Raw genomic sequence first — 9,117 nt, forward strand, 5'->3', positions numbered from 1 at the left:
AATTAAAAAAAAAAAAAAAAAAAAAAAAAAAAAACAGAATAAACAAAACAATTTCAGACAATTTATCTCTTATTTCCAACTTATTTATCTCTTATTATCCAATTTATCTCTTATTTCCGCTATCAGCCAGGGTTCAATGCACGCTGCCTATTTGATTTGTGACAGGATTTGAACGTGCATAATGGCAGCAGATGGTTGAGCAGTATCTCTGTGAGTAGCCTCTGAGGCTGTTTTCTTTGGTTCAATGTTGGAGCAAGTCCACAAGCAAAAATTGAGAAGGAAAGGCAGATGGAAGATGGCGACAGCAAGAACAAGCTCAAATGGTGTATCAGTTCTAACTTCCTCTGGTCTTGCCAGTGCTGCAGAGAGCAAGACCCTTCAAAGAGCAAGACCCTTCAATATGGATCCACCTCCACTGGGAGGCAGAGAAGCTCCTGCAGAAGGATGAGGGAGAGCTGAGTCGCTGCAGGTCCCGCCTCTGCGGGGCACTGATGTGGTGAGGTGGCTGTGCCTGCTCAAGGTTTGGGAGCCTCCCAACATGTGCTGATGCCTTCTCCTCCAGGAAGGGCACACCAGCCTCTCCTGTGACTCACCCCGACTGGAAGACACAGGGGAGGAATTAGGAGAAGAGAGGTGACTTCGTCAAGATGACACATCATAGACACGTCCTATCTTGTTTAAGAGATTGTATTCAAGACCTCATTCTTTTAATTGTTTCTATTTTCAATAGATATTTTTGTATAATATGTGAAAGTAAACATTATTCTAACTCATGAGAAAATACTAGAGAAATTCAAGTCCAGTGATATTCTTCAAAACCACCAACTGGAATTCTTCTGAGGATCAATGTCATGAGAAATAAGGACTGACAGCAGTATTCGGTGACTAGGAGACCTAAAAACAATCAGTGGTGAACTGGTGCAATATAAGTAGGGGTTGTAGCTTCGCCACAGTGAGGTGCAGAGCTAAGAGCTGGTTTGCATGGAGGTACTGCAGAGCACCCTGTGCAGCACCAGGCACATGGGGCTTCTCTGTACTATTTCTGTAACTTTTCTCTAAATAAAAGTTGAAAAGTTAAGAAGAGAACTTTTCTTTAAAAAAACAAATGTCCTCTTCCTCTTCAATACTTAGGTTAACTTTCAAAATACAACCACTATATAGGTTTCTGTTTTTAAATGTTTACTTTCTGGTACCCATTTAAACAACATGCATACCCTCTATTTATAGAGTGAATGTAGTAGTTAGATAATACACAAATGCCCTCCTATGGAAGACTCAGAACTTAGGCAAAGAGTTCGACTGCCTGCTTTTCTCTCTCATACTTACTAGAAATGTTATTTTATGTTGCTAAGAGTTATAACATTTATATCTTATTTTTCAAATTCAGCTAACATTTCCCAATTGTCTCTTTTAAAACCTTCAAAAATACACCGTAATGTGTTTCACATGCCATTTATATGTTCTCATATTATTTATATATTTTTATATTATTTATCTTTACCTATGTAGGATGATTGGATCCAAAACCAGGGAATTATAATTCAATGTCCATAAATTCTTGTTGCTGGAAAAAATTCAAGTGTCTATTTTGGAATCTTTCTATAAAGTTCTATTTTTAATATTTTTGAACATTCTTCACTTCCAAAAGTCATACCACTATTTTGTCTTGTTTCATTTTATTCCTTTTTAAAATTAATTACTTTTTTTTCATATTAGAGACTACACCTAGCTCCTTTTACATGTTAGGAAAGCAATCTACCACTGAGCTACAGCCTCAGACCAATCTAATTTTTTTTTTTTTTTACGTATTTGTTTGTTTCTTTATTGAGATGGAATCTTGTTATGTTCCCAGACTGGTCTCAAACTTGTGATGTTCCTGCTTAGCCACCATAGTAATTGAAATCACAGGTGAGCACCACCATGGAGTATATCATTTTATTCTTAGGTAGCTTTTTATTTTGTGGGAAAACCTCATCATTTAGTAATTCTTGCTATTAAGTTATTATCCACCAAATTTTGAAGTGTTTAAGGGTTTTTTCCCACACAAATGAATTATGCTCAAGTCTATTGCTTCCTATTCTTTATAATAAGGAACAACTATGAGGAATTCTGGACAATATACAGCAAATTTTAGCACTAGATGGGAAGTTCAATAAAAATGTCTGTTTGTTTGCTTGTTTCAGGGTGTTTTTCTCTACTGTTTATTAGTTCTTCCTTTGTTTTTTTTTTTTAATCTTCAGTACCATTTTCCCCCCATTATATAATATTGATAATTAATATTGCCCTCCCTGTATTCACTCTACGTCTCCAAATCTTCCTTTTAAAACTTAAGATTTAAAAAATCTTTTTGTTGTATGTTCTGAAATTTTTCTACATTTATCTCTAGAGCATCAAGTTAGACTTTATCCTTTTAGGATTTGATCTGAACATTGGATTTTTCATTTTGTCAAGAAGAGCTTTAGTTTCCAAGAAATTTCACACTCTCCAGTTGTTCTCATTTCATAGCATCATGTTCTTGTTTTATTGCTCTTACAATCTTTTGAATCTGAGGACACTAGAGCAAAGTGTTGAAAGTGTTAGAGTTCTTTTTATTTCTTCAAGTTTCTGTAATTTTAAGTGTCATTTTTTCTCATATTTTATCTTATCCAAGTGAATATTAACATTTCTTTCTCAAGCTTTAGTTTTCTTAAAATATTAGGTGATATGTGGTTTTAATAATAGGTTGAATAAATAAAAGACCAACTACAATCTATTTTATTCATCTTTAATTATATAGATTTGTTCCCCCAAAATATTTCACTTTAAACAACTGAGAGCTGAATATTAGCGTGATAGTAATAACACAATAACAGGCTTTATTTTAAGGTAAAGCAGTGTGGAGAAGTTAGGTGCTCTTGGGATACACTTTCTGATTCTAATCAACCATCAAAATATAAATAATTAAATAATCCCTATTTATTACATCAAAATATGGAAGATTTTTATTAGCTGAAAAAAAAATGTTGGAGTATTTCTCTCCTTGAAAGTGCTGTATTTTCTTTCAGGGCCTCATACTGTATGCATGGATGTTAAGTAAAGTCAAACACAGGGGTGCCATTGGCGTTCTCCCTGGGGAGGCAATTCCTTTCCTTTAGGTTGCTATTTTTTAAAATTGATCCTAGAAAGAGAAGTTACTAATGCAAGTCTCACATACTTGACATACAATTGAAAGGGGTCAAAGAGAAGACTGGCTCACCCCTTAGGAATGTGATTCTCCATTGGATTACTTAATAACGGCCTCACTAAAATACTAGTATTTTTCATTTTTGAAAATTGTAAGGCAAAATTTAGTGTTTCATCAGGGTATACTGAAGTTTTGATGCTATTTTCCTGGTTTTTTTTTTTGGTTATCAATTTTCTTTGAGTGAACCAATGTGATTGTCTTTCTCTAATGCGATTCTAGTTTTTCAGTTCTACTGTTTTCGTATTTGCAATATCTTTTTTTTTTTTCCTTTCAGTTGGAAAGGTGAGGTAGGGAAGGTGCATCTGTGCCTCTGTGTATGGGAGGGAATGCTGTTGTTTACTTTTATTCATGTCAAAACATTAAACTTAAATTGTTTAATATAAATTAACCTCAAGAATAATCCCTATTTATTACAGCTTTGGAGTCTAGCAGTCCTTTTATTTATTTATGAACCAATTTACATTACGGTGGGGTCACCGATAGAGCCTAGGCAGTCTTTGGTTAAGGACTTATATAGGGATCGAGAGTTAGCAATTTGATTTCAGTAGATGATAGTGGAAAATGCACAGAAAAAAGACTTATGCCAAGTCCAGTGCATATATGTTGGGTTCCCCAGTTTTGGTGGCCACACTGTGGCTGATCAGAAACCTTACGATGTACGGGCTGACCCCCCAGGAAAGAAGCCTGGGCAATAAACAGGTGCACACTTGGACCTTGGTAGACAGCATGTCTTTGAGCCAGTGAAACCAAGTGACCCAGAAATTGGGTTGATTACTATGAAATGGGTTTTACCTAACCCGGTAAGCCACAAAGCTGGGAACACTGACATGCATTTTCTCTCACGTGAGACAGGCTCTGAAGGAATGAGAGGGTTGTGAGGAGCTGAGGGGCCTCTTCACTCCCCCCAGTATCACCATGAGCAACTCCTTAAGGGATGGGTGAGGAAAACAGCCACACCGGCCTGCACATCCTTTTGCATGATGGGTTACATACCCTGGGCGCATGTAGCAGCTCTAGAGTCCTCCGTAGAGCTTCCCTGGAAGGTGCTACATCGCTCTTCTGTCACCATTTAACAAATCGCCAACACTTAGCGGCTTAATAGAACATGCAGGCAATTCCTGTGGGTCACAGCCCAGCATGCTCAGCTGGGTGTCTGTCCATGCTCACACAAGGCTGGGCTCAAGTGGCCAGTCACTCAGCGTTCCCTTCAGAAGCCTTGATGGGGAAAGAATCTGACTCCGAGTTCTTGACATTGTTGGCAGAATTGGGTTCCCTTTAGTTGCTCTTGGAGGACCCCCGTCGCTGACACTGACCCACTCCGAGGGAATTGCACATCATGGCCTTCTCCTCTTTCGCCTAAGAAGGAGACACTCATTCCAGTCTGCCATGGCGCCGACTCACAGCCTGACCTGCCTCATGAGTGGCACCTCATGACTTTTGCCATGTTGCAGATCACGGTTCCACTCATGTTCAAGCACACTGGGTTCAGCAGGGGCAGAGCTCCTTGGGGATGGCCTTAGGGTGTGTTGTCCTCAGATGGTGAGCATTCAGGCAGCCCTGGATGTCTACCTTTCACGCATGAAGCATGGTCAGAGCTAGTGACTCCCGGCTCACAGATAGTGGCTCTTACCCGTGTGGGTGGACAAAGACTTGAAATGAGCCTCATTGTAAGACTGGGACGGGGAGCTCTCCTGAAGCAAGGCATACGGACATATGGCCAGGAGGGTGGACAAGGGTTCGTTACATGTGAAAGCTCACCAGAAAGCGGCCTGCAGATGAAGCTTCTAGTGCCCAGGTTTGCTAACTCCAGCTTTCACAGTTGGCTAATGAACAAAGCTGGTAGCGTGCTAACAATTAATGTTATACGTTCACATAATCACAGGGACTTCCCATGTGCAGGTATGTCTGGTACGGTCATGGCTGAGAGCAATATGCGGCTCTGAGGGTCTGACAGGCCCCATTCCCATTCAGCTGTCCGACTGATCATGTGAGACTGTTGCCATCCACAGGTTGACAGACAGTGATTCTTCCTTGCTAGAGTAGACACTTATTCTGGATGTGGATTCACCTTCCTTGCCAAGCGTGACCATTTTCTATTAGGTAATTAATTAGTATCTTGCCTTTTAAAGGAAGCCTATGTTGAATATGTTTCCTATTGGCAAGGTCACATACTTATGATCTGCCCTATTGTGAGTGGAATGTCCATCTGAGTTCTTGGCCCATTAGTAGAAGATCAATAAATATTTCTTGAAAGAATAGATACATAAAATGCATTAAGATGTCCTAGAATAGAAGTAGGTGGGAAAGAGAAAAGGAATACACAGTGAGGGACTCATAAAATGGATCCCAAATTGAGACTGATACAAAAATCAATTCCTAAAAACCTTTCACGTTTGCTACGAGTGGGCCACAGAGTTGACTTTCAGCCCTGTGGAAGCTGGCCTGCAGAAGGAAGTGGCATCCATTACCCAAGTCACTGTGTCCATAATGGAGAGGGTCCTGGGTTATTCCTGACTTGGAAACTTCTGCTTTTACACAGTTCTTGAATGCAGCCCTTAATGTCTCAATATCTTTCTGTCACCAAGCAGCCTTTCCTCTGAAGACCCTCATAAACGAGACAGTTAATGAAGCTAAACATCTGTTTGGGGGCACTTCATGTTACTTTTGCTTCTTCAATTAAGTGAGAAATTTAAAACTTTTTAAAAAAATTTTCCATTTTTAAGAGTATTTTTCTAGTAGAACTTATTACAATGTATAAAGAAAATATATTTAGGTTGAAACAGATGTATTAATATTTTCTAGGGGGCTGGGGATGTGGCTCAAATGGTGGCACGCTCGCCTGGCATGCATGCGGCCTGGGTTTGATTCTCAGAACCATGTACAAACAAAGATGTTGTGTCCGCCGATAACTAAAAAAAATAAATATTAAAAAAATTCTCTCTCTCTCTCTCTCTCTCTCTCTCTCTCTCTCTCTCTCCCTCTCTCTCTCTCCCTCTCTCTCTCTCTCTCTCTCTCCTCTCTCACTCTCTCTTAAAAAAAAATATTTTCTAATGCTTCCCTTTAACATTCTAGTGGAAATCCTCGAATTGTCCCTATAGCACATTTCAAGAACAAAATATTGATCTTTTAAGCAATCATCTATAATCATTGCTGTTTACACTCAGTTACTAATACCTTATGGTCATTGTTGAGCATGAGATGTTTAATTCCTTCAAAGTTCTGGAAGTTTAGTTCTCTGAGTTAAAAATAAGATGTGAACATACCATGAATAACTGTAATGATAATACTAAGTTTTTGAAATACTTATAAAGTTTGGGCATCACCCTTAGTGTTGTGCATACATTATATTATTGGTTCTTACCAACATTATCGATGAAATTGATTTTCACATTAATTAAATGCATAGAAACCACATATCTAAAAAATCATAGAGTAATAATTCAATCAATCTGTCTCTGTTAGACTCTAAATTTATGATTTTAACGTAAACCCAACATGTCTTTCTTCTGCTTGACCCACCCCCCCAAAAAAAAGATTACAAGAGCCTCTTATTAAAATTAACATGTAAAAATATATCTGCAAATATAACAGAATTCTCTTTAGAAAATAATTTTGAATTTTTAAATTCATAGATAATAAATAATTGAGTTCTGCAATTAAGTGCTGACAATAATCTTGTTATAGAAACTAAAATGGCTGACATGTAATAATTTCAGCATGGAAACGAAAATGCTTCTGCCAGAGGATTTCTAAACTAAAGTTTTTCTAACAATGTTAATGGTTATACAGTGAAATAAATCATCTTTTCCAGTGCAAAAAACAATGACCCAGTCCTGCTGCAGTCTTCAGAGTTTCTTATTCAGCCTTACTAAACTATAATTTTCTCAGTTACACACACACACACACACACACACACACACACTTGTATGCCTATAGTGTTTTTGTTCTAAACACCATTGCATTGTACGTAATCATCTATCCAAAGCTATGTTGATAGATGACTGGGTTATATTCATAGCACACTGGCAAAAAAACTTTTGCACTTGAACATTTCAGTCCTTTTGTGCATCTTTAGTACAGATTTCTGAAAATGGAATAAGTGGCTCATTGGGAATGTGGGATTGAAAGAGCCAGGTCCTAAGACATTTCCTTCAGGGAAGCTGCCTGGATCAGTTCACTTCCTGTACCAACAGCACATTAGCCCATGGCTTGTTACACCCCTCCAAGGTTTGCAAAAATGTTGGTTGACAAAAGCTTAATCTGTGAAAAATAGTAAACTATTCTTTGAATTTCCATTTGTCTATCAGGATAATTGAGTGTAATTTCTCTTGTATATAAACCATTATTATTTGGGGGGTGAATACCATACCCATAAAAATAGATTGGAATAGTTCACATCTTAATTTTTAAGAACTCTATATATATTAAAGAAATTTATGCTCCATCACATGTGTTCTGAATATTTTACTGATATTTGAAATTATTTTGGTTTCCTAAAAAGTATTTTATAATTTTCACCATTAGGATGTGTATGTTTCACTTTGCCCCTAGGTATTGTATCTGTATCATTGATTGCTACTGGGAATTGGAACTTCATTTTCTAATTTCCTCTACCTCTTCTCTTTATCCTTCCTATAGAGAACGTTACTGATTATATGTGTGTGTGTGTGTGTGTGTGTGTGTATAATTTATAATTAGGCATTGCAAAAAAGAACCAAGTAACTTTAAAAACTTTTTCTCAAATTTTGTAAGATAAAATCACTAAGTTTCAATTCATACATTGTTATTTTTAAGCAAAACTTATTTTAACTATGTAGTTGTTATTTTAATACATTTTAAGTGCATTAGTGTAGTAACATCTTCAACTTCAGAGGCAAGCCTGGAACAAATGTCCAAGACAGTCTTCTGGAGATATTCACTTATTTACAATATGCTATAATTTTCTCTGTTTTAGATACATATATACTTTAGAGATATATCATTTCCTGTACATATAAAAATAATAAAATCCTTCACATACTGTATTACATTAACTTCTTTTGCTCTTGATTGCACATAGTGTTAATTACCTAAACAAATGCTTATTTTCAAATGTTGCTTTGTATCCATATTTTGAGTGTCCCATTTTTTGTTAGATTTATTGATTTGTTAAACTCTCAATTGCCTTAAATGTCACACTTATAAACAATCTCCAGTGATCCTGTCTTTCTGGGCCTGGTTGACGGAGGTACAGTTCTACCCATCCACCACTGACATGACGTAAATAATCTTAGCGCTCAATTTAAATTTTAAAAGACATTGCCAAATTGTCTTCTAAAATACTCTAAAACACAAGGAATGTTTATTATCACTTCTCATGTATCCTTCCTTGTGGGGAAGGAGCCCATCAGTGCATGACCTTGGTAAAGACCGCTGCCCGAGCAAGAGCCGCCTGCTTCCTCTGAGGTCACACACCAGGAATTCATGGGCCCGAGAGCCCCAGGTAGGTAGTAGGTATGCACCACATGAAGAATGTCGGCCTGAGACTGAAACCAAATGCAAGTGGACAGAAGGAGCAGGGAGGGGAAGATACTGAGTTTGGATCCCACCATTTGCCTCTGTGGATAGGGCACTGCTAAGTCTACCTCTGGACTGGACTGACATGTGCCCATAAACTCTGTTTGCCTAACGGAGTTTGGGTTCAGATTCTGCACTTGGAGTCCCACACTACGTGTACCACTGCAACCCTGCTACGTGAAGAACAGAGTGAAAAGTGACACTGACCCAGGAAGTGGGCTGACTGAAAGCAGGGAACAGGACATACCCTGCTGTGCCCAGTTGAGAAGTTAGCAATTCCTTGTTAAGCCACAGAAGAGCAGCTGCTTAAATGCTCAACCATAACCTGTGACTCCTGT

This window comes from Callospermophilus lateralis, chromosome 17, assembly GCF_048772815.1.
Source record: "Callospermophilus lateralis isolate mCalLat2 chromosome 17, mCalLat2.hap1, whole genome shotgun sequence".
Classification (NCBI taxonomy): domain Eukaryota; kingdom Metazoa; phylum Chordata; class Mammalia; order Rodentia; family Sciuridae; genus Callospermophilus; species Callospermophilus lateralis.